We start from the raw sequence: 25,261 nt of genomic DNA on the forward strand, positions 1-25,261 counted from the left end.
CGCGGGGGACTCGGGCCCACGGGCGAATTTCCTGGCGCCCGCGGGAGGCGTGGAAAAGGCAGGAGCGCGGCCGGCGGCGGCCCTCCCGCCGCCACTCCCGCCCGGGGACCCTGGAGCCCGGGGGTGGGGGGCCGCCCTCGAACCCCAGCCGCGCGCCGCTGGGGCGGCGCGCACCTGCCCAGCCCCGTGTTTGTAAACAAACCGCGCGCCTAATTAGCCCGGCGGGGGCGCGCGCGAAGGGCGGGGGCGGGGCTTCGGCGCGCGCGCGCGCGCGCAGGGGCGGCCCCGCCCGGGGAGGAGCCGCGCTCGGCCGCGCCCCCTCCGTCTACCCTTCTCCGCCTGGGCCCGCCGCCCAGCTCGCGTCCCCCTGGCGCGGGGGTCAAGAGCCCAATGCCGCTGGCGTGCGAGAAGGCGCCGAACCGCCGGAGCTGGCAGGGAGCAGGGGGTGTTCACGGCTCTGCCCAAAGGCCTGGTCGGTCCGCCAGCCTCAGTTTCCCCATCTGCGCCGGGAGGAGCAGGAATGAGCTAAAGGTCCCCATGCTGAGATTCCAGGAGTGGGCCACAAAGGTAACAGCAGAGACCCTTGGCTCTTCTGTGTTTTCAAAAGCTCAGCTCATGGACACGTTTCGGGTCTTGTTTTGGGTGGCCATTCCTCAGGTGTATACACGAGAACAGTTTTATCCAGCTGTAATATCAGGTGGACGCACCTTGCGTACGTGAGACCCCCATAAAAATGTCTAGGGACAGGTTTTCCTCTGTGTTGGCTGAACCTGCCAATTGCAAGGTCAAGTTTGCTTGTGTGGGCTGGACCCATCCCAAGCCCCTGGGGTCGCTGGGTTTACTTCAGGGTGCTCAGGCGTTCTCCCGCGGAAATGCATGCATCTTACTAATGTTAGAGTGAGTGCGGTCTCCCCTGAGCCCATTCAGCCATCCTGTGGTTCCAGAATGTCCCACCTGTCCTACAGGTGAGGAAACTGAGACTCTGAGAGGTGGAGCGACTTGCCCTGGGTCACAGAGCTAACATGTGGGAGAGCTGAGATGCCAGAGCCTGGCGGCCTGGGAAACAGTTTGCAGGACAGGCCAACACCTTCCCTCCCGGACCATCCACGCTGCCCCTTCCCTGGGAGCCCAGGACCCCTTACACACCCCAGGCAAGACTCCAGAGCAAGGCGCCCGTGGGGAAAACCTTGCCTTTCTAGTTTCCAAAGTGGGAGAAGGCCAAGGAGTGGATGATGAGAATCTGCAGGTTGACACGTTAGACCTGTGGTCCCGATAGCACCCCTCCGGAAGCCCGGGTTTACAGACTCCTGTGTTAGTCGTCTCCAAGGCTGCGTTCCTTTCCTGTCGTCTGGGTCTCCTCCTCTAGGACGGCCTGGGCACGCGCCATCAGGATGATCCCACCTCACTCCTCCTCGGGCCAAACCAAAGATCCTCTCCACCTGGTCTTGGCCTTGCAGAGCCTGGTTGGAGTCCACAGAGGCTGCCCCTGACCAGCCAGGCTGTCAAGGCTGCTGACCAAATGTCCAGGACCCTGAGGACCCTCCTTGGGTAGCCTGCTGATCCAAAGAGTACCCGCGCCAGGAATATAGCAGGAACCTGGGCTCTCCCTGGGGACCTGGCTTTGATGGAAGGACGCGGGTCCCCACCTTTCCCTTCCTCGTGCTCACTTGTGCTGCCCAGGTGGCTCGGTGGGGTAACCTTCCGTGAGGCTGGAAGTCTCTAGGAGCAGAATCTGTAAGAGGAATGTGACAGAGGCTGGCATTTGGGCATCCCAGCCCCTGGCTAACTACCTGTCAGGCCTGGTGCCGTGGCCCCTCCCTGGGGCCTCTTGAGAGGCAGGGCTGGCTTGGGAAGAAACCCACGGCGGCCCCAGTGACCATCCCCTAATCAGCCCAGGCTCTTGGAGTTTCAACACCACTGAGGTCGGGCCCCTGGGGACTGTTGAGTGCCCGGAATGGAGTCACTTAATCTCCCCAACCCTGGTTTCCTCATCTGTCAAAGGAGTACAGAAATAGGGCCGAGCTTTCTGCTGTGGGAGGGAAAAGGGTGTGTGCAAAAGGCCGGGCCTGCGGCCCCAACTTTGTCGGGGCTCCCCTCTCCACCTCCGTCTCTTACTTGCATGGCCCATATATCGGCTGTCCCCGCTCCAGTGTGGCAGCTCTGTGACAGCAGGGCTCTGTCCCCAGGGCCTATGGGGGGTCTGGCATGAAGGCATGACTTGTTTTCTCCTGCTCCTGTCCCACCCTGCAGCCTGCATCTGGAAACCTCAGGACAGCCAGACCTCCTCCAAGCTAAGGCCGCTGCCCTGTTCACCCCCACACAGAACCCTGCGGGAAGCCTTACGGCCATGGACTTAAAGCTTGTCCTCAGCCTTAAACCCACATTCAGGCCAGGACGGGGCCCAGGGCCTCAACTGCCTCCTCCGCTTTCATGCGGTCTTTACCCGTCATGACCCTGGAGGCATCGAGCAGTTTGTATTACTGCATTACAGTTTCTACACAAGTCTCTCAAAAGTTTAGTTATTGTGGGGCGCCCGGATGGCGCGCTTCAGTTGAGCATCCGACTCTTGATTTCAGCTCAGGTCATGATCTCACGGTCCATGGGTTCGAGCCCCGCATCAGGCTCTGCACTGACAGCCGGATCCTGCTTGGGATTCTCTCTCTCCCTCTCTTTCTACCTGTCCCCCGCTCATGAGGGTGCGCTTGCTTGCTCAAATAAATAAATAAATAAATAGCTACTGTGAGTCCTCCCCAGCTTCCCAGGAGACTCATCAGCCCCCAGAACAACTTAAGGAAAAAAAAAAAAAAAGGAGGGGGGCACCTGGGTGGTTAAGTGTCTGACTTTTGATCTCAGCTCCTGTCATGATGTCTCGGCTCGTGAGTTTGAGTCCCGTGTCGGGGTCTGCACTGACAGCACGGAGCCGGCTTGGGATTCATTCTGTCTCCCTCTCTCCCTCGGCCCCCCCCCAAAATAAATAAATACACATTAAAAAAAAAAAGTTTCTGAGCCCCACATGGGGCGCCTGGGTGGCTCAGTCGGTTAAGCGTCCGACTTCGGCTCGTGGGTTCGAGCCCCGCGTCAGGCTCCGTGCGGACGGCTCAGAGCCTGGAACCTGCTTCGGATTCTGTGTCTCCCTCTCTCTGCCCCTCCCCTGCTTGCGCTCTGCCTCTCTCTGTCTCTCAACAATCAATAAATGTTGACTTTTTTTTTTTTTTTAAGAAAGGACTATCTGTCTTTACAAAGGCTGGGTTGCAGAGAGCTTTGGGGGTGAAGGGCAGAGGTTTCTGACTGCACAGTCATTTAATGAGCACCTACTGTGTGCCAGCACACGGTGTCAGCAGCTTTACATACATAATTTCACCGAATCCGCAGACAATTCTATGAGGTAGGGGTTACCGTGCCCACTTTGCAGATGAAAATGGAGGCACAGCAAGGTTAAATTGCTAACTAGCCTGAGCCAGGTGAGGGTTCACATTTCACCCGCAAGGCGCCTTCTAGGTCCTTCTAGGACCCTGCTGCGTTTTGGTAGGGGAGGCAAGGGGCACGTTTGAGGAACCGGAGGCTCCTGTTCTTAACTGGTGGTTCTCTTAGAAAAGCGTGAGGAGCCTCAGTCATGGGATGAGGGTGCCTGACGGTGCTCGGTGCTATGGGGAAAGATCAAGCCGGGAAGGAAGCCCGGGAAGCTGGGCTCGGGTGGTCGTGGCAGCGAAGCGTGGGAGGGAACCAGGATTGTGAGTGCTTTTACTTTATTCTCCTTGACAATCATTGCTTTCTTCCATGGCAAACAGGTATTGCTATGAACCAAAACCTACGTTTTGTTTGCAGAAACAGTCATGGTAATAGAACGGAGACGGGCTGGCCCGGGAAGTGCTGCCGTTTCTGGTCTCCTGGAACCCTCGCTCAAAGTGGAGGTGCCCCTGGCATTACAAGGCCGTGGTGACAACCCCTCTTGGCTTTGCCACCTGCAGGAAAGCTATCTGTGTTGACGTCCTGTGACATCATGGCCCTGTCTGTATTCCCTCCTCCTATCCCCTGCCTCTGAGGAGGAATCCCGAGATGACGAGATAACTATGTTCAGAATGATTGAAAATGTAAAACAAGTAATAAAAAAAAAAGGCTAACAAAAATTTTGAAAAAAAAAATCTTAGAAGTTCTAGAAATCAAAAATACAGGCTAAAAAATAAAAAAAACAAAAACAAAAATACAGGCTACATGGAAATTTAAACCTCAGAGGAAGGGATACAGAGTGGCTTAGACGCTGTTGAAGAGAGAATTAGTTAGAGGAACAAAGAGGTGGAAAATATGAAAATTGGAAAATTCATTTAAAAAACAGGAAAGGGGTGTTATGTCATCCTTCTAATAGGAACTCCAGATAGACAGAATTAAGAATTAAAGGGGAGAAGAAATATTTGTACAGATAATAGATGAAACTTGAACAAAATAGATGGAGGAAATGAATCCTTCAAGCACAAGCAGGATAAACGAGTCAGTGTGCCCCTAAACGTATCACAGAGGAACAAAAGCCATCAGAGAAAACGAGATCTGACTGGCAATCGGCTGAGATAAAGTCATCAAAAATGGCAGAGCAGAGGACTCCAAGGGCGTATAACTCTGCAGAAACAGCAAATAAACTGGCAAAAACTGTCAGAATATACTTTATCTGAACTCTGGAAACTAGTCAAAGGTTTACATAAACTGGAAAAACAATCAAGGAAGAGGCAGTTTAATGTCAGCATTGCATGAAATTTCCATTGAATAACTAGCTGACCACTGAGCTAACCAAACAGACACTTCGCTGGCCACACACACAACACAGAATACTGGATTTACAAAGTGAGTTCAGAAAAATCAAGCCAACAGCAGCCATCAGCAGCAAACCCTAGGGAGGGAGGAGAATCTGACTTCCAGAGCTGCCACGTTATAATATTCAAAATGTCCAATTTCCAACAACAACAACAACAACAAAATGTGAGGCATGCAAACAAGCAAGAAAGTGTAGCCAGTATACTGGGAAAGAGATTAATAGAAACGGGCCCTCGGGAAGCCCAAACGTTAGATTTCCTGGATAAAGACTTTAAATCAACCCTGTTAACATGCTCAAGGGCTATGGGAAACCAGGCACAAAGAATTAAGGGGACCATAAGCACAATATCTCACCAAATAGAGAGCAGCAATAAAACGGATAGAAATAATGAAAGGGAACCAAATAGAAATTCTGGGTTTGAAAAGAGCAATAGCTGAAACAGAAAATTCACTAGAAGCGCTCCATAACAAATTTGAGCAAGCAGAAGAAACAATCAAAGAACTTAATGATATGTTGATTGAGATGATCAGAACTGAGAAAAGAGAGAAAAATGAACAGAGTCTCAGAGACTGGCAGAATGCTATCAAGCATACTAACGTATGTACAATGGGAAAATTACAGACTCATTGGGGAAGAAAGAATATTTTATGAAATAACAGCCAAAAATTTCCCAGATTTGATGAAAGACAAAAGTTTGCATAACCAAGAAGCTCAAAAAAGTTATCCAAGGTGGGATAAACTCAAAGAGATCTGTACATTATAATCAAAATGTTGAAAGACAGAATCCTGGAAGCAGAGAGAAGTCACCCATCATGTACAAGGGGGCTTCAGTATGATCAAGAGCTTATCTGTCATCAGAAACCATGGAGGTGGGGCGCCTGCGTAGCTCAACTGGTAAAGCATCCGATTCTTGGTTTCAACTCAGGTCATGATCTTATGGTTCGGGAGTTCAAACCCCGTGTTGGGCTCTGTGCTGATACAGTGCAGCCTGCTTGGGATAGTCTCTCTTCTCTCTCTGCCTCTCCCTTGCTCATGCTCTGTCTCTCAAAATGAATGAATAAACTTAGAGAAAAAAAAAAACACAACCTCATGGAGTCCAGAAAGCAGCATGATGACATATGCTAAAAGAGGAAAAAATCCTGTCAACCAAGATTCCATATCCAGCAAAACTATCTTGTAAAAAAGAAAGAGAAATCAAGACATTCTCAGATAAACAAAAACTGAGAGCTTGTTGCTAGAAACCTGCCCTTTGAGGAATGAATGGACAGGAGAGAGTAGCTTGAATCCACATGAAGAAATAAAGAACAGTAAAGGGAACTACTTCGGTCAATATGAAAGTCAGATTAATATATTTTTGGTTAGTAACACCTCTTTTTCTACCTATGTCATTTAAAAGACAACTACACACGCAATAATTATAAATCTATGTCAGTGGATCATGTGTAGAGATATATTTGTAACAATGACAACATGAGGGAGGAATAGCCTGATACAGAAGCATTATTTTTGTATACTAGTGAAACCAATACAAAATAGTTTATTATAAATTAATACATTAATTATAATCTCCAGGGCAACCAATAAGAAGAAAATAACTAAAAAATATTTAGTAAAAGAGAAGAAAATGGTGCAGTAGCAAATATCTAATACAAAAGAAGATACTGGTGGAAGAATTGGGGCACAAAAAAGATAAAAGACATATCAAAACTGAATGGCAAAACAGCAGAAGTGCTTCTGTGTAGGTAGTTACATTAAATGTAAATGGATTAAATTATCCAATTCAAAGGCAGCAATTGACAGGATGGATGAAAGGGGGAAAAAACATAATCCAGCCATATGCTGTCTGCAAGAGACTAGAACCAAAGAAACAAATAAGTTAAAAGTAAAAGAATAGGAAAACATACTCCATTTAAACAGTGACCAGGGACGCCTGGGTGGCTCAGTCAGTTAAGCACCCAACTTCAGCTCAGGTCATGATCTCACGGTTCAAGTGTTCCTGCGTCGGCTCTGTGCTGACAGCTCAGATTCTGTTTCTCCCTCTCTCTCTGCCCCTCCCCCACTCATGCTCACTCACTCACTCTTTCTCTCTCTCAAAAATAAAATAAGAACATTTAAAAAATAATAAACAGTGACCAAAAGAGAGCTGGAGTGGCTATATTAATATCAAACAAACTAGACTTTGAGCCCAAAATTGTTACAAGAAACAAAGAAACACGTTATATAATGATAAAGCGTTTAACATAACAAGAACATATAATGATAATAAACATGTATGCCCATACAAACAGAGCCCCCAACAAGGGGCAATATGAAACAAAAGCTAACAGAATCAAAGGGAGAAATAATGGCTCAATAAGAATAGTTGGAGACTTCAACACCTCCATTCCAATAATAAATGGAACAAGTAGACAAGATCAGCAGGGCAACAGAGGACGTGAATGATACTATAGCCAACCAGACCCAACACTTATGTAGATTGCTCTGCCCAACAGCAGCAGAACACACATGCTTCTCAAGGGCCCGGGGAACGTCCTCCGGGACAGACCACATGTTAAGCCACAAAACAAGTCTCAAAAACTTATTAAAAAGATTAAAATGAGGGGCACCTGAGTGGCTCAGTTGGTTGAGCATCGGACTTCAGCTCAGGACATGATCTCACAGTATGTGGGTTCGAACCCCACATCAGGCTCTGTGCTGACAGCATGGAGAACATGATCTCACAGTATGTGGGTTCGAACCCCGCATCAGGCTCTGTGCTGACAGCGTGGAGGACATGATCTCACAGTATGTGGGTTCGAGCCCCACATCAGGCTCTGTGCTGACAGCGTAGAGCCTGCTTGGGATTCTGTCTCTCCCTCTCTCTCTCTGTCCCTCCTCTGCTCTCTCTTTCTCTCTTTCAAAGTTGAATAAACATTTACAAATTTATAAATAATAATTTTTTTAAATATTAAAATGATACAAAATATCTCCTCTGACCACAACCAAAGGAAGCGAGAAATCACTACCAGAAAGAAAATTTGAGAATTCCTGAACATGTGGAAATCAGACAACACACTCTGAAACAACCAATGGGTCAAAGAAGATCACAAGGGAGATTAGAAAATACTAAGCAAACAAACAAAAAAAATCCAAACATTCCAAAACTTACGGGGTTTGGCAGAGAGAAATTCATAGCTATATGTGCCTATATTAAAAAAGAGAAAACATCTCAGATCAATCACCTGAACTCCCACCAAAAGGAACTAGAAAAGGAGCAAACTAAACTCAAAGCTAGCAGAAGGAAGGAAGTAATATAAATTAGAGAGGATATGAATAAAATAAATAATAGAAAAGCAAGAGAGAGGACCAACTAAATTAAAAGAGTAAAAGATTTTTTGTTTTTTTAATCAACAGGGACACCTGGGTAGCTCAGTCAGTTAAGTGTCCAACTCTTGATCTCAGCTCAGGTCTTGATCTAAGGGTCGTGAGTTCAAGCCCTGGATTAGGCTTCACACTGGGTATAGAGCCTACTTTGAAAAAAATCAACAAAACAGAGGGTGCCTGGGTGGCTCAGTCAGTTAAGCATCTGACTTCAGCTCAGGTCATGATCCCACAGTTCATGAGTTTGAGCCCCACATCAGGCTTTGTGCTGATAGCTCAGAGCCTCGATGGAACCTGCTTCAGCTTCTGTGTCTCCCTCTGTCTCTGCCCCTCCCCTGCTCTCTCTCTCTCAAAATAAATAATTTTTTTTTTAAAAGTCAACAAAATAGACCATCCTTTAGGTAGATTGGCCTGGAAAACAAGAGAGAAGCTCATATGAGTAGAAGCAGGAATCAGAATGGGGGGTTAACTTTCTTATGTGAAGATACTTGGGCTTACTTTTCTTCCTTTTTAGGGTTTGCCAACAAATTCAATAACCTAGATGAGATGGGTGAACCCCTAGGAATGTGCACACTGGCCAAACTGTCTTGAGAAGAAACACAAAATCTTGGAGCGCCTGAGGGGCTCAGTCGGTTAGGCATCCGACTTCGGCTCAGGTCATGGTCTCACAGTTCATGAGTTTGAGACCCCCATTGGGCTCTGTGCTGACAACTCAGAGCCTGGAGCCTGCTTCGGGTTCTGTGTCTCCCTCTCTCTACCCCTCCCCCACTCACACTCTGTCTCTCTCTCTCTCTCAAAAAATAAATAATAAAACATTTTTAAAAATTAAAAAAAGAGAGAAGAAACACAAAATCTCAAAAAAAACCCTAAACTAAGTAAAAGAGGTTGAATAGGTAATCAAAAACCTCCGACAGAGGAAAGCCCAGGACCAAATGGCCTCATTGGTGAATTCCATCAAACGTTTAAAGAATTAACAGCAGTATTTCTCAATCTCTTCCCAAAAATAGAGGAGGGGGGATCACTCCCCTATCATTTATGAGGCCATTATTACCCTCGTGCCACAGCCAGACAAAGACACCACAAGAAAACTACAGACCAATATCCCTTGTGGGTAGAGGCACAAAAATCCTCAACAAAATACCAGCAAGCAGCATATTAAAAGGATCACACAACAACTGAGACTTATTCCAGGAATGAAAGAGTAGTTCGACACATCAATATCAATGAATGCAGTACACCACGTTAAAAGAACTGGGGAGAAAAAGATGATCTTGTTATGGGGTGAATTCCAATTCTTATGTGAGTCATAACCCTCGTTAACTTCAGAATGTGACTGTAGTTGAAGATAGGGTCTTTCAAGAGGTATTTGGGTTAAAATGAGGTCATTAGGGTGGACCCTAATCAAAAATGACAGATGCCATCCTAAGAAGAAAAAACGTGGGCACCAGAGTGCACAGAAAGAATCATCTTTTTTGCAAATGGTGCCGGGACAACTGGATATCCCCATGCAAAAGAATAAAAACGAACCCCTTCCTCACACCGTATACAAAAATGAACTCCAAACGGATCAAAGGCGTAAAGGTAAAAACTAAAACCACAAAACTCTTAGCAGAGAACATAGGAATAAATCTACAAGACCTTGGATTTGGCCATGAGTTATTAGATACTAAGCCAAAACATGAGCAACAAAAGAAAAAAACAGATAAATTTGACTTCATCAAAATAAAAAACTTTCAGGGCGCCTGGGTGGCTCAGTCGGTTGGGCGTCCAACTTCGGCTCGGGTCATGATCTCACGGTCTGTGATTTTGAGCCCCGGGTAGGGCTCTGTGCTGACAGCTCGGAGCCTGGAGTCTGCTTCTGTTTCTGTGTCTCCCTCTCTCTCTCTCTCCCTTTCCCATTCACGCTTTGTCTCTCTCTGCCTTTCAAAAATGAATGTTAAAAAAAAAAATTAAAAACCTTCATGCATCCAAGAGCACTAAAGAAAGTGAAGAGACAACCCAAAAGAATGAGAGAAAATATCTGCAAATTATGTATTTGATTAGAGTCTAGTATCCAAAATATATGAAGAACTCTTATAACAGCCAAAAGACAAGCAACGCAACTTAAAAACAGGCAAAAGACTTGAACAGATCTTAATTCTTAAGACCTTAAGAAGACTTCATGAATCTTTGTATCTCCAAAGGTCTAGAAATGATCTACAAGCACATGACAAGATGCTTAGCACCATTAGTCATCAAGAATGTAAGTCAAAGCCACAGTGAGAACACCCAGGAGGATAACTATTAAAAAACAAACACAAACACAAACAAAACAAACAAACAAAACCCCGAAAATAACCAGTGCTGGAAAGGATGTGGCGAAATTGGAGCCCTTGTACAGTGGCAGTGGGAAATGGAGCAGACCCTTTGGAAAACAGTTGGGTGGTTTTCCTGGAAAAGGTAAGCACAGAATTGCCACACGACTCTGCAATTCCACTCTCAGGTGGGAACCCAAGAGGACTGCAAACAGGTGTTCGAAGAATTTTACACAGTTTATAGAAGCATCGTTCCTAAGAGCCCCAAAGTGGGAAGAACCCCAATGTCCGTCAAGTGATGAATGATTAATAAAATGCAGGATGTCCGCACGTGGGATAGGATTCGGCCATAAGAAGGAACCAAGTGCTGACGTCTGTCACAACGTGGACGGATTCTGAAAAGGATATGCCGGGTGAAGAGAGACCACGCACAAGATCCCGTGTTGTAGGATTTCAGTGATGTCGAACGCCCATAGTGGGCAAACCCGTAGAGACAGAAAGCAGATGGGTATCTGCCAGGGGCTGGCGGGAGGGGGTGTGGGGAGTGGCCGCTCAGTGGGTACGGGGTTTCTTTTTGGGGTGAAGAGTAGTCTTGGATGTGGGCAGCAGCCCCACGTTGCCTTTCCACCTGCAAGAGAGGAGGAGCCCCCACCCGCCCAGCCCCGGCCACCTCCCTCTGCCTTGTTTACTGTTATCACTTTGGGTGTCTATCTCGCAGAGCTGATCTGAACCCCTGCTGATGTCCCAAGAGAGATGGGAGGGGAGGTGGGGGGCGGGGGAGGCAGGACTCTGAGGTCTCTGTGCTCAGCAGGATGAAGGCCACTGCTGTCTTCAGGGCAGTCTGCCTTTAAAATTGGAGAGGTATAGTGGGGAGCCTGGGTGGCTCAGGCGGTGAAGCGTCCGACTTCAGCTCAGGTCACCATCTCGCGGTTTGTGAGTTCGAGCCCCGCGTCGGGCACTGTCCTGACAGCTCAGAGCCTGGAGCCTGCTTCCGATTCTGTGTCTCCCTCTCTCTCTGCCCCTCCCCTGCTCAGGCTCCGTCTCTCTGTCTCTCAAAGATAAATAAATACTAGAAAAATATATAAATAATAAATGAAATTGGAGAGGTTCCCACAAAGATAATAGCAGTAGAAGAATTTCAAGCCATTAAAAGGGCACCAGAAAATAAGTTGTCCTCTATCCCACGCACCTGGGCACCCCACGCTGTGTGCGCGGGGGGTCAAGGGAGGGTTCGCAACAGTGGCCCCTGGGCACCGGCTGTTGAGGCCCAGCACAGGTGATCGCGGAGGGTGTGTGTTTCAGCGTCACGCGGGTCTGGGTTTGAGTCCTAACTGCCCCCCTTGTCGTGTGACCTCCAGCTGGTTGCTAAACCCCTCTGAGCTTCAGTTTCCTCAGCCGTGAAATGGAGATGATGAGGAACGTGCACTGCGGGGTCCTGGGGTTGAAGGAGGCGGTGCCTGTGCAGCCAGAGGAGCAGAAGGGCCCCGGTCACGGCCCTGAGACATGAGCCGAGGACTGAACAGGGCAACTGGCAATGGACCCGACAGCGCGGAAGTCCTGAGAGGTGGCAGATGGAGGGGCGGAGCCGTGGGGCTCCCTGCCTCGGGCACAGGCACCCCCGTGCCCCAAATGCCCCATCAGGAACTGGTGTCATGCCCTTGACTCCTAGCAGCACCCTACTCCCCACATTCAGTCGGCCACCATCTCCTGCGGGTCCTGCTTCCTGAATATCACCCCACTGTGTCCACTCCCTGTCTCTTCCTGTGAAACCACAGCAGCCTCCAGCTTCCACAGAGCAGCGGGACGGGACACAGCCCTGTCAAGGTTGCGCCACGTCTCCAGCGTGGCCTGCAGCTCCCACACGCTCCGGCCGGTCGCATCCTGGCCCTCAGACTCACCAAACGCCTTCCTGCCACAGGGCCTTTGCATAAGCTGTTTGTTCTTCCTGCTGGGAACACTCGTCTCCTCTGCCTGGCTTTCCCTGGCTCCTGCTGCTCACTTTTCCTATGTCCCTTCAGGCTCTCAGGGGTCTCCTCCTCAGGGAGCCTGCCTGATCATACCCCTTCTTTTTATCCCTGACACACCTCGCAGGACTCGCCCCCACCATGCGGCAACAACTCTTAAGCTGTGTGTCACTCCCAAGGGCTGTGGCCCTGCAGCTGTATTAATCTCCCCGTCCGTGACTGGTGCTTAGCACAGATGAGCGGGACAAACGACGTGTGGACGGATCCGTTGGGTATGGCTCTCGGCCCGTGGGTTGTGAGTGCGGGGTGAGGCGGGGCGGGGCTCCACGCAGGGCCCTTGCCAAGCGGTGACTGGGAGACACCAGGAGCAAATGAAGTCACTAAGGTGGTACTTGGCCTGTGGCTGCTTTAATTGTGACAGCTGCTCATTTTATTTATCTTATATTTATTTCTTCTTCAGATTTTAGTTTTTTAAGTGATCCCTACACCCAACGAGGGGCTCGAACTCACAACCCCAAGATCAGGAGTCTCCCACTTCGGCGACTGGGCCAGCCAGGCGCTGCTGAGAGCTGCTCATTTAAAAAAAAATTTTTTTTAAATGTTTATTCATTTTTGAAAGGCGGAGAGAGAGCACAAGCAGGGGTGGGGCGGAGAGAAAGGGGGACACAGAATCCGAAGCAGGCTCCGGGCTCCGAGCTGTCAGCACAGAGCCCGACGCGGGGCTCGAACTCACGAACCGCGAGATCGCGACCTGAACCCAAGTCGGGCGTTCAACCGACTGAGCCCCCCAGGCGCCCCGAGCTGCTCATTTTAGAAAGATTTGCAGAGTTCTTTGAGTCAGTGTTTTAAGTCTGGCCCAAACAGCAGGTCATCCCTTTCTTGGAACAGGAAAAGTCCATCTGGAAGTTCTAGTCTATCTACAACTGCCCGGTGAGCCTCTGCATTTTCGGGGGGGGGGGGCGGTGGGGAGGGGCCTGTGACACCAAGTTGACCTTCTCTAAAACACAGAGGGAGAAAATGGTGTGTGATGCTCTTGAGACATCGTCTTCCCAAAAGCCTTGGGACGAAGCAGAAAGCAGGTGTGGGGGAGGGAAGGCGAAACTGGGGCGGGGGGGGGCCCTACATACCTGCCACTCCCTTCAGGGCCTCCGTCCCGGCTCCCACCTGTCTGTTCCCTCTGAACCACCTCACATGCGGGACCACAGCGCCCCACCCAGATGGCACGTCCCTCCTCCAGCCCTGCCCCGTCCCTGGCCCCGCAGGCGCCCGCCCTGCGTCGGGTGCTGCTGCTGTCCCGCCTTACAGACAAGGAAACCGAGGCTGAGAGGACACAGGCGTCCAGAGGGTCAGAGCCAGGACCGGCCAACACCCATGGGCCGAACCGCTAGACTCCCCTGCCTCGTGCCCATATTTCCAAAGTTCTGCACGCAACGCCAGGGGGCCCACAGAGGCCCTGGGGGTGCCGGAACCCCAGGTCAAGAAACGAGTCAGAGGGTGGAGTGGGGAGGGGACCCCCAGAGCTTTGCAGGGCCGGGACAGCACCGCAGAGGGAGCTGCGGCCCTGCTGGCCACGCGGGTGCCAGGCTTCCCCGGCCCCTGCCTGTGCCCAGGGCCATCCAGGGCAACAAAAAGAGTGGCAGAAGGCCGGCGGCTGCCTCTCGCGTGGAGCGCCTCCGTCAGGTCCACGCTGATGAGCCAAAGCCCCCCCCACCCCATCTCTCTCTGGGGGGGGGGGGGGACAAGGGGTGTGCCCGTTCTTTGTTTAAATAAACTTTTTTTTAAGATTGCTCTTAGATTTACAGAAAAGCTGCAGGTAACACAGGGGCTCCCGCAGACCCTTCTCCCAGATTCCCCATCATCACCCCCTCGCATCACCAGGGTCAAGGTGCCTGCACAACAAGAAGGCGCCCTCGGCACAGACCGTATGTGGCTTTCGCCAGCGCATCTGTCCGTCCGTCTGTCCGTCCGTCAGCTTCCTCCTCCTGCTCGGAACCCGACCCGGACGCCACACGCGACCTGCGGTCGTCTCCTCCCATCTGTGACAGCGCGTCAGTCTGTCCCTGCTCCTCGAGAGGAGGGAGGACCGGGGCAGTTGGGAGGGGCAGTGGCCAGGTTATCTCGTAGAATGCCCCCCAGGCTGGGCTGGTCATGTGTCTTCTCACCAGGACTCTGGGATTATGGGTGTTGGAAAGAAGGCCACAGAGGTGAAGAGCCCTTCCCACCCCATACCATCCCCTCCCTGGGGCCCCGCTGTCCTGGGGGGGTGGGTGTCAGCGGGGAGGTACCTTTGTTACCCGGTGTCTCCCGGGTGCCACCTTGGCAGACGGGACCCCCCCCCTTTTGAGGAACAGCTGCTTCTTTCTATCCGTGTCAACCCCTGTGTATCTATCTCATGCTTTGGGTCATAAGCCAACATGAGAGGTTTCCCCCCTCAAATCGCCCCAGCTGGGGTGGCTCTTTCAGGTGGGCCCCCACGACCCCGTGACATGACCCACCCTTTTGCTATTTCCAGAAACTTCCTTCACTTTCTGGCGCTGCAACATGCTCAAAAGTTGCCACACCCACTCTCCGGCTGATCACCTTAACCCCTTGGTAAGTCATTATTGAGCGCTTCCTGTATACGCAGTGCTGCAAGGACACCGGGAGTAAAATCAGTGTTCGTAAGACAACTCTCCATCCTTCTGTCCGGCAAAGAGCGGTTGGTCAAGCTGCTGCTGCTCTGTCTCCGGCGGGGGCGGGGGCCGGGGGGTTCTGGAGAACACGATGGGAGGAGGGCCCTGGAGAGGGGCAAAGAGACCTAAAACCCTAATTATGGCAGCACCTGTGTAGTTGGAACCGTGCTGAGGTCTATGCAGAAGGAAGTCAGGAGAGTTTAGAGCCCCTTGAGACTGATGGGGACAGGGACTCTTGGCTCTACACAGACTCTTTGGAGGGAGCCGCCACGGCCATCCTCCGGGGGACCATGTGGCATGTGACAATGTGCGGGGATCCTTTCTGGAACCCTTCGTCATGCTGCACGGGGTGGAGTTCTAGCACAGAGGACAGGACCTGAATGCGGGTGTGTCCGAATGGCCCAGGATGGTGATGCTGGTGGAGGGGCATCACCACGGCGACCAGCCTCCAGCAGGGCCTGGCAGATCCGCCCCGGTCTCTAGGACCAGACCGGGGAGCCGGGGCCGGCCAGCAGGCTGGCGATCTGTGCTGCTGCGAGCAGCCCTGCCTTGCACCCCGATGTCAGCACACATGGCGAACCCAGAGCACAGGGTGAGACGCTCACTCCCTGGAAACGACACGAAGCCTCCAGAGCCTCAGACATTGCAGGAACTGTCACTCCCCACCTTCACCAAACTGTGGCGAATGGCGGAAAGGGAGAAGAAGGGGGAGGGATGTATGCACCTATTTATTAACAGTTGGGGAGACTGAGTCAGAGGAGGGCTGCAGGCGGGCCTGAGGACCCCCAGGAAACCTAGCTGCCGGGCTCCAGTGGCCTGAGTCTCCCTCACAAATGCACAGACTGGGCATGCTGGGTCGGGGTGGGGTTGGGGTTTCTGGCTCCTGACCTAAGCCACAGCCAGAACTGAGTGTCCCTCATACCCTGGGGTCATTTCCTCCGGCTTGCTCTCCTCCCGTGGCCTGGAAGCCCACCACCGATATTTGTTGCTACTCATAGAATCTTCTGGACTGAAGGGCTGAGTGTCGGGCAGGGCATCTGGTGGGCACCTGGGGTTCTGCTCTGTCTGCTTTCAACACGGTGGACCTGGAGTGGGGAGGGTGATTTTGGATGCTCCGGTGTCCCTGGGGCAAAGATCACGTATGTCCTATGGCTTATGGTGTACCCTCAGCACCCGGCACAGGGCTCCGCACAGAGCAAGCACTTGATTGATACTTGTTGAATACGTGAACACAGCACAGTCTGGGTTTCTGTCTTGGGAGAAGATTTTGAAAAGTGCTCAACTGACATTCCCTGGGGCAGGAAAACCTCTGATCGTCAGCAGGGTGTTTTGGCTTGCTCATCTCCTTCTCCTTGGGAATTTCTCACGGCATCTTGGGTCCACGAACCAGGGGGCTCTGGGCCTGAATCTCAGCTCAATACTATATCTCTCTGCCCATGTTTTCCTCCTCTCTCAAATGGACATATCTCATTTGTGGATTAAGTAGGATCATGTGGCAGAAACGTTTACCTGGCAAAGTAGAAGCACTCAGTAATGGCTACTTGTATCAGGGCCACCAATGATGCTGTGATGTCTCACCTGGACTGTTTATTGGTCTCCTAATTGCCTTTCCTATATTCTGTCCACCCACCCATCCACCCAGCCACCTTTCCATCCACCCACCCAGCCACCCACCCGCCCATCCAGCCACTCACCTATCCAGCCAGCCAGCCAGCCAGCCAGCCAGCCACCCGCCTATCCATCCATCCAGCCAGCCACCCTTCCGTCCACCCACCCATCCACCCACCCATCCATCCATCCACCCGCCCATCCACCCACCCATCCACCCACCCACCCATCCATCCACCCAGCCACCCTTCCATCCACCCACCCATTCACCCACCCACCCATCCACCTACCCATCCATCCATCCATCCATCCATCCACCATCTACCCATCCACCCATCCATCTATATGCCCACTCAACCATCCACCCATCCATCCACCCATCTACCCATCCACCCACCCATCCATCCATCCATCCATCCATCCATCCATCCACCCACCCATCTATCCAGCCATCCATCCATCCAGCCACCCTTCCAACCACCCACCCATCCACCCACCCATCCACCCACCCATCCACCCACCCATCCACCCACCCATCCATCCATCCACCCATCCATCCACCCACCCATCCATCCATCCACCCATCCATCCATCCATCCACCCACCCATCCATCCATCCACCCACCCATCTAGCCAGCCAGCCAGCCAGCCAGCCACCCTTCCAACCACCCACCCATCCATCCATCCACCCATCCATCCATCCATCCATCCATCCATCCACCCATCCATCCATCCACCCACCCATCTAGCCAGCCAGCCAGCCAGCCACCCTTCCAACCACCCACCCATCCATCCACCCATCCACCCATCCACCTATCCATCCATCCATCCATCCATCCATCCATCCACCCATCCACCCATCCACCCATCCATCCACCCATCCATCCAGCCAGCCAGCCAGCCACCCACCCACCCACCCATCCACCCACCCACCTATCCATCCACCCATCCATCGATCCATCAATCCATCCAACATTAACTACAACATGCAGGCATTGGGATGTTGGGAAGTCCTGAGCCCATTTCTCCTTGTATCTGTCTAAAGCAGACTCAAGGTATACCACTTCCTAGTTCAAGGTGAACCAGCAGCACTTCTGGAGGGCTACTTGGTGGTATTTACCCAACTTAAATGACTTCTGTTTCTGGGAAGATGAAGCAGAAACCTACTTCTCTACATTCCTTCTGCTAAGGACAGCTAAGAATCCTGAACTTTATATGAATAACATAAGAAGACTCTGAAAAGCAGAGAGAAGGCTGCTGGGGCTCTCTGGCCCCAAGGAATGCCATGGTGCGAAGTTCCCCAGGTTTTCCTTGTGCCTCCTGTATCGTAGTTGCGAAGCCAGCAACCTCAAAACGTACAATGGGCACAGACACAAAAGCCCAACGAAAGCCTGCTCTCTTGAGCCACAGGACCGGAAAAGGGGCAGCTTAGCAGGAGAGACATTTTTCAGACAATAACCACTCTTCTCCAGCCCAACACCACCGAAAACACTGTGGCACCACCCTGTCCCGTCCAGCAAAGACCAATAAGGGAGCCACCTTCTACCCTCACCAGGCTGTACTGGGGCACTGCACCTCCACACCCTTTGCTGGTTTATGTCAGAGAAGGACGTTAGGGAGCCAGGAGTTTCATTCTGCTGGCTGGTAACCCATCCCCCCAACCGCTGCAGTGCGTGTGGAGGCCGTGTGGGGAGCAAGACCAAGACCCTCCTCCCTCCTCCAGCCAGGGAGGCATCAGTCGAAGCCCACCCGGGAGCTGGAACTCTGACACCTGATACGAACAAAGAGCGCCCCGTCAGGTGGGGGCCGGACCTCTCCCCCGACCTGGCAGCAACAGGGACGTGGCACCCCTCATCCCAGCCCCTTGCCAGAGCAGAGTCAGAGGAGGTCAGCTAAAATGGGTTCCGATAAGACCCAGAGCCTCACAACATAATACCCAAAATGTCCAGGTTTTGATTCACCTTCCCCCCAAACAAAAACAAACAACCAGACAAAAACAAACAAACAAACAAACAAACAACCCAGCAGTCATACTTAGAGCCAGGAAGATCCCAGAGTGAAAAAAGACAATAGATGTCAACATGGAAATGACAGAGCGGTCTCTGAAGGATGTGACAAAGGTTTTATTTGATTTTATTATTTATTTTATTTTAGAGCATGAGAGAGAGCACGAGTGGGAGAGAGGGGCAGAGGGAGAAAGAATCTTACGCAAGCTGCATTCTCAGCATGGAGCCCGACGTGGGGCTTGATCCCACGCCCCTGGGCTCATGATCTGAGCCAAAATCAAGAGTCAAACGCTCAACTGGCTGAGACACCCAGGCGCCCCAATGTGACAAAGATTTTAAAGCATTCATCATAAAAAGACTTTTGTGAACATACTCAAAACAAGTGAGAAACTAGAAAGTCTCAGCAAAGAAAGAGAATATATAAAGAACCAAATGGAAGTTTCAGAGCTGAAAAATACAATAACTGAAATTTAAAAACCCAATGGATGAGGGGCACCTGGGTGGCTCAGTCGGTTAGGCGTCCCGACTTCAGCTCAGGTCATGATCTCTCGGTCCGTGAGTTCAAGCCCCGCGTCGGGCTCTGTGCTGACAGCTCGGGGCCTGGAGCCTGTTCCAGATTCTGTGTCTCCCTCTCTCTCTGCCCCTCCCCTGTTCATGCTCTGTCTCTCTCTGTCTCAAAAATAAATAAACGTTAAAAAAATTGAAAAAAAATTAAAAATAAAAACTCAACGGGATGGGCTCAGACTCATCACGATGAAGAGGAGAGAAGAAAGAATGATGAATCGGAAGATAGAATATCTGGTGGCACCTGGGTGACTCAGTCGGTTAAGCGTCTGACTCTTGGTTTCGGCTCAGATCATGATCTTCCGGTTTCGTGGGTTCGAGCCCTATGTCGGGCTCCGTGCTGGCAGTGAGGAGACTGCTGGGGATTCTCTTTTGCTCTCCCTCTTTCTCTGCCCCTCCCCTGCTCATGCTCGCACTCTCTCTCTTTCAAAATTATTTATTTTTTGGGTCTCAGGGACCCGTGAGACTCTCACAGAGGATCTAACATTTGTGACGCTGGCTGGATTCCCAGAAGGGCAGAGCGTAAAAAAGTACTCAAAGAAAAAAAAATGGCTGAAAACTCTCCAAATCTGGCAAAAGGTACAGACCTGCCTCTGGACTCAAGAAGCTGAGCGAACCTCGAATAGTTTAAACTTGAAGCAATGCACACCAAGACGCATCACAAACTGCCAACCACTAAACGCCAAGAGAGAAATCTTGAGAACGGTAAGAAAGAAACATCCTTTATCAGAAACTATTGAGAAAAAAAAAGATAACAGCAGATTTCTTGTTGGGAACTATGGAGGCCACAAGGGAGTGGAATAACATTTTTAATGCGCTAGAAGACAAAGCTGTATGGGGTGCCTGGGTGGCTCAGTCAGTTGGGCGTCCGACTTCGGCTCAGGTCATGATCTCCGGCTCTGTGAGTTCGAGCCCCATGTCGGGCTCTGTGCTGACCACTCGGAGCCCGGGGCCTGCTTTGGATTCTGTTCCTCCCCCACTCATTCTCTGTCTCTCAAAAATAAATAAACATCAGCAAAAACGATATTTAAAGAAAATAAGAGAAAAAGCTGTCAATTTGGCAAACATATCCATCAAGAAGGATAAAGACTTTCTCAGATGCAGGAAAGGAAACCATTCGTGGCCAGCAGAACTGCTTAAGAGAAGTTCTCGGGAAAAAGGGAAATTTGGAATGTCAGCAATGACAGAAGAACAACAGACATTGTAAATATTTTGGTAAATAGACTGTTTTTCCCTTTTAATTTTTAAGAGGTGTGTGTGATGGCTGAAAGGAGAAAACACTGCACTGTCTAGTGGGATATTCAGTGTCTTTGGTTCCGATTCACGTGACAACTATAAATAAAGAGACGGAGGCAAAGGGACCAATGTGCTGGCGAGGTCTAAAATATTGACATGCTGTGGACTGTGAAGTAAACTTATAAATATACTTATTTTAGTCCCTAAACAATCTACTAAAAAACTCCACACCCAGGGGCGCCTGGGTGGCTCAGTGTCCCAGTCTTGATTTTAGTTTGGGTCATGATCCCAGGGTCGTGGGATCGAGCCCCACACCAGGCTCTGTGCTGAGCATGGAGCCTGCTTGAGCTTCTCTCTCTCTCTCTCTCTCTCTCTCTCTGCCACTCCCCCACTCAAGCATGCTCTCGCTCTCTCTCTCTCAGAAAACAAAACAAAACAAAAAACTACACACAAAAAACACATAGTCAGAATTCCCAATAGATAAATCACAATGGATCATTAAGAAGTATTCAAATAAGTTTTTAAGGCATGAAAAAATAAATAATAAAACAATAGACCCAAATCCAGACATGCCAATAATTATATTACACGTAAATGGCTTCCCTAGACTTGGTAAGAATATATTTTACACTTATAAATTAGTTAAGGGGGTAGTTACCATGTTACGTGTCCTGTACGCAACAAAATAAAACATAAACAGCCTGCACACAGTAAAGGGAAAAGATAACTTGTCAAAATGGATTAAAATCCATGACCCAACAATAGGCTGTCTATAGCAAGCTTCAATTATGCCAGAGGTGGGTGAAAAATCAAAGGATAGAAACTGATATACAAATACCAGTCGAGAGGCTGGCATGGCCAGGTTAATATCAAAGCAGGTGCCAGAGCAGAGCAAAGTACCAGGGATCAAGAGGGACATGACATACAGATTAAAGTGTCGATTCACCAAGAGGCCGTAGCAATCATAGACGTCTACGCACTTAACAGCGGACTTTTAGAGTGCACGATCAAAAGTGTTTGAGCCAAGGGGGTCCTGGGTGGCTCAGCCAGTTGGGCGTCCGACTTCGGCTCAGGTCACGATCTCATGATTCGTGGGTTCAAGCCCCGTGTCGGGCTCTGTGCTGACAGCTCAGGGCCTGGAGCCTGCTTCCGATTCTGTGTCCTGCTCTCTCTCTGCCCCTCCCCCGCTCATGCTAGGTCTCTCAAAAATGAATAAACGTTAAAAAAAACTTTTTTTTAAAAAAGTGGTTGAGCCTTAACCAACGCCTCACCCCGACTACAAACACGAACTCGACCTGGATGGCCGATCTGATTGCGAAAATGTAAGACAATGACTCTTTTGGAAGAAAATCTTTGTGACCATGTGGATTAGGCAGACGGTTAGATATGACGCCAGACACACAATTAATAAGAGAAAAAAAGCCATAGAGGGAACTTCATCAAAGCAAAAGAAGCTTTGCTTTGTGAAAGACCCGGCCGGGCGAATAAAGACGAGACCCGGACTGGCAGAGAACATTTGCAAATTACACGTCCCACAAAGGATGGTGTCCACCCTCTGGAAGTAACTCTCGCTACTCAACAGTGGGAAGCCAAGCCATGTAAAAAAATAAGCAAAATGTTTAAACAGACACTTCACCAAAGAAGGTACAGAGAAAGGCACATCATTAGCCACAGAGAAATGCAAGTCAAAGCCACAGTTTGATACCCAAAACAATTGGAAGCAGGGGCTCAAACAGATATTTACGCACCCAAGTGCACAGTGTGTAAACAGATATTTACGCACCCAAGTACACACAGGCTCTCTTGTTCACGAGAGCCAAAAGACGGAAATAACTCCGCTGCCCGTCAGTAGCTGCCTTACAGAATGTGGAAGACCCATGCAACGGAACTCTGTTCATCCACTAACAGGAGCGGAGTCCTAGCGCCTGCTAGAGCGCGGACGAACCTTGAAGACATCGTGGTAACAAGCCAGACACGCGGGACAAATGCCGTATGATTCCACTTATGTGAAATGCCCAGAATGGGCAGATCCATCGAGAAGGAGGAGAGAGGTTATCCGGGGCAGGGGCGTGGGGGGGAGCGGGGGGTAGGAAGTTTGTGTTTAGTGAGTAGAGTTTAAGATGCTGTCTCAGGTCACGATCTCGCGGTCCGTGAGTTCGAGCCCCGCGTCGGGCTCTGGGCTGACGGCTCGGAGCCTGGAGCCTGCTTCCGATTCTGTGTCTCCCTCTCTCTCTGCCCCTCCCCCGCTCATGCTCTGTCTCTCTCTGTCCCCAAAATAAATAAATGTTAAAAAAAATTTAAAAAAATTATTTAAGATGCTGAAAGAGTCCTGGAAATGGACAGCGGGGACGGCCGCATGCCCACGTGCTGATTCTATTTAATGCCACTAAATCGTGTATTTAAAAAGTGGCTTAAAGGGGTCAATTTTATGGCGTGCGTATTTGGCCACAATAAGACTGTGGGCAGCAAATCCACAATGAGAGGCCACTGCGTGTTGATTAGGAGGGGAGGGGACGGGAGAGCCTGACCGAGCCCGGTTCTGGTGAGGATCAGAGCCGCCGGGGCTCCCACACACCGCTGGCGGGACAGCAAAACGGGGCAGCCGCTCACTCTGCAAGACCGTGCTGCCAAAGTGTCCAGCAAAATCCAGCTGTGTGCCCTGTGCTCTCCCAGCGTGCATAGCGGCCCTGGTCACCATCGCTTCAGACTGGAAACAGCTCAAAGGTCCTTGAGCGAGCACACCGGTAAAGGGGGGCCATACGGGCACTACTCGACAGTGACGAAGGACAAGCCGGACACACAACCACGTCGGTGACGCTCAGAGGCATCATGCTGTCCGGGGGAAGCCAGTCTCAAAGGTCACACCCTGTGTGATCCCATTTAGAGGCCATCCCGGAAGAGGCAGAACCCTGGGGACATGGAACGGCTTGGTGACGGCCGGGGATGGGGGAGTCAGGACTGCAAAGGGGCGACGGGAGGGAATCTCGGGGTTTGGAATTCGACAGTGCTGGTGACACAGGTGTATCCGTGTGCACAACTCTCAGAACTGTGTGGCCTCCCACATTCAATTGTATGACAGATTTACAAAGAAAAAAGAGAGATTGTGGACACCTGTACCTTCTGGGTGCTTCCTGGGTTCCAGGCCTGGCACTAAGTGCTCCGTGTTATTGCATAAGAATCCTGGGAACACCAGACAAGTCGGTCTGACCATTCCCATTTTACAGATGAGGAAACTGAGGTGTCAGGACGTGCCTGGGCGTGTCTGACGGTGGAACTCACGCTTCCAGCCACTGCGCAGGTCCGAGCCTCTAAGAATCAACTACTGTGTTCACACTGTGATTCCGCACGTTGAGAGCTGGGTGTGGGCAGCAGGACTCACTTGATGGAGGCTTCGTGGAGCCTGGGAAGATGCCCGAAGCCCCTCCAGGGGCCTCTCCGAGTGTGGACTCGGACACCCGACAGATCATCAGGGGGAGGCCCAAAGCGGAAATGCCAAGGGATGGACAGACGCGCATCCCGGGACAGCCGGAGCCATCTGGACGCCGGGCCAGCAGAGCGGCTTCCTAGCCCCACGGGGCTGCCACAGGCCCTGCCGACGGGGCAGCCCAGAGCCAGGGCCGTCCCCACCCCCAGAGCATCGAGGAGGGGAGTGCTGGCCACAGGAAGCCTCCTGCAGGCTCGCCATTGGGCAGGGGACCTGGGAGCGCTGGAGAGAGTGACGCTCCGTGGGGTGGCCGGGGGGACCCCGGGCCTGGCTGAGATCTCAGCCAAGGGGAGAGAGAGCAGTCACATCAGGACTAGACATAGGACCCTCCAGATGGCCAGTTAGAGTCGAGGCCCAGTACACTGGGGGCCCGTGGGATTCTGCCCCGCCGTCCGAGAGGCCCTTTGCCCAGCGAGGAGCCCAGCGGCCGAGGGCCTCCAGTAGCTGCTTTCACGAGGGCGTCCTCCGCCCTTGCCAGCCTCCTGCCGTTCCTTCACCCACCAGCGTCTGCCTGGGCCACCGGGGGCGGGGACCCTGTGCTCTGAGATCAAACTCCTCCTCACGCAGGACCTGCTGGAAGCTGCCGATCCCCGATCCCCGATCCCCGGGAGTAGGCCCACCCCTCCCAGCAGCTCCTAATGGGGGTCGGGCTACATGCTGCAGACCCATGATGCCTTTGCCACCACAAACAGCCCTCCGAGGCGGGTCTGTCCCCACGCCAGCACCATTTTTCGGGGGAGGAAGCAGAACCCAGTGTCTGGGCCACTCCGAGAGACCCAGCCAGTCTTGGGGACCGCGCGCAGCCTGAGCCCAGAGCCCTGCTCTTGACCCGGTTTCTTCTGCTGCCCCAGAAGGTTGGTTTCCTTCATCCTCTGGGCCGTCATCGTGACCTTCTGCAAGCTTGGTGCTCCCCTCGCCATGGGGTGCTGGGGGCTCACCTCCCCGCCCACCGAGCTGTCTCCAGGCCTCAGGCAGCAGGAGGCTCTGAGCATCTCCGGCCTCCCTGGTCTGCCTCTGAAGATCATGCTCTCCCGCAGCTTGCTGGCTGGGCTCCCCTCACCCCTCCCAGCCCGTCTTCCATGCTCCCCCAGCCTCCTCCCATTTGCTTTCCCCCTCCCCCCCCAGCCATTGGCCTTTGTTTACGTGGCCTGTTCTTCTGCCCCCAAATGCCTGCGTCCTGCTTTGGGGGCAGCCCCTGCACTTGGGGTGCCTCCGGTCAAACGGCATCTGGGAAGGCCTCTTTGACTTTTTATCAACCCACCAGCAAGG

General features: G+C 51.5%; 1 protein-coding gene across 1 annotated transcript in view; it reads right to left on the reverse strand.

The window, feature by feature from the left end:
* Positions 1 to 25,261, reverse strand: part of BRD3 (bromodomain containing 3) — a 64,594-nt gene that overhangs the window by 33,387 nt on the left and 5,946 nt on the right. The gene's annotated exons all lie outside the window — the stretch shown is intronic.

Source organism: Acinonyx jubatus, chromosome D4 (assembly GCF_027475565.1).
Source record: "Acinonyx jubatus isolate Ajub_Pintada_27869175 chromosome D4, VMU_Ajub_asm_v1.0, whole genome shotgun sequence".
NCBI classification, from domain to species: Eukaryota; Metazoa; Chordata; class Mammalia; order Carnivora; family Felidae; genus Acinonyx; species Acinonyx jubatus.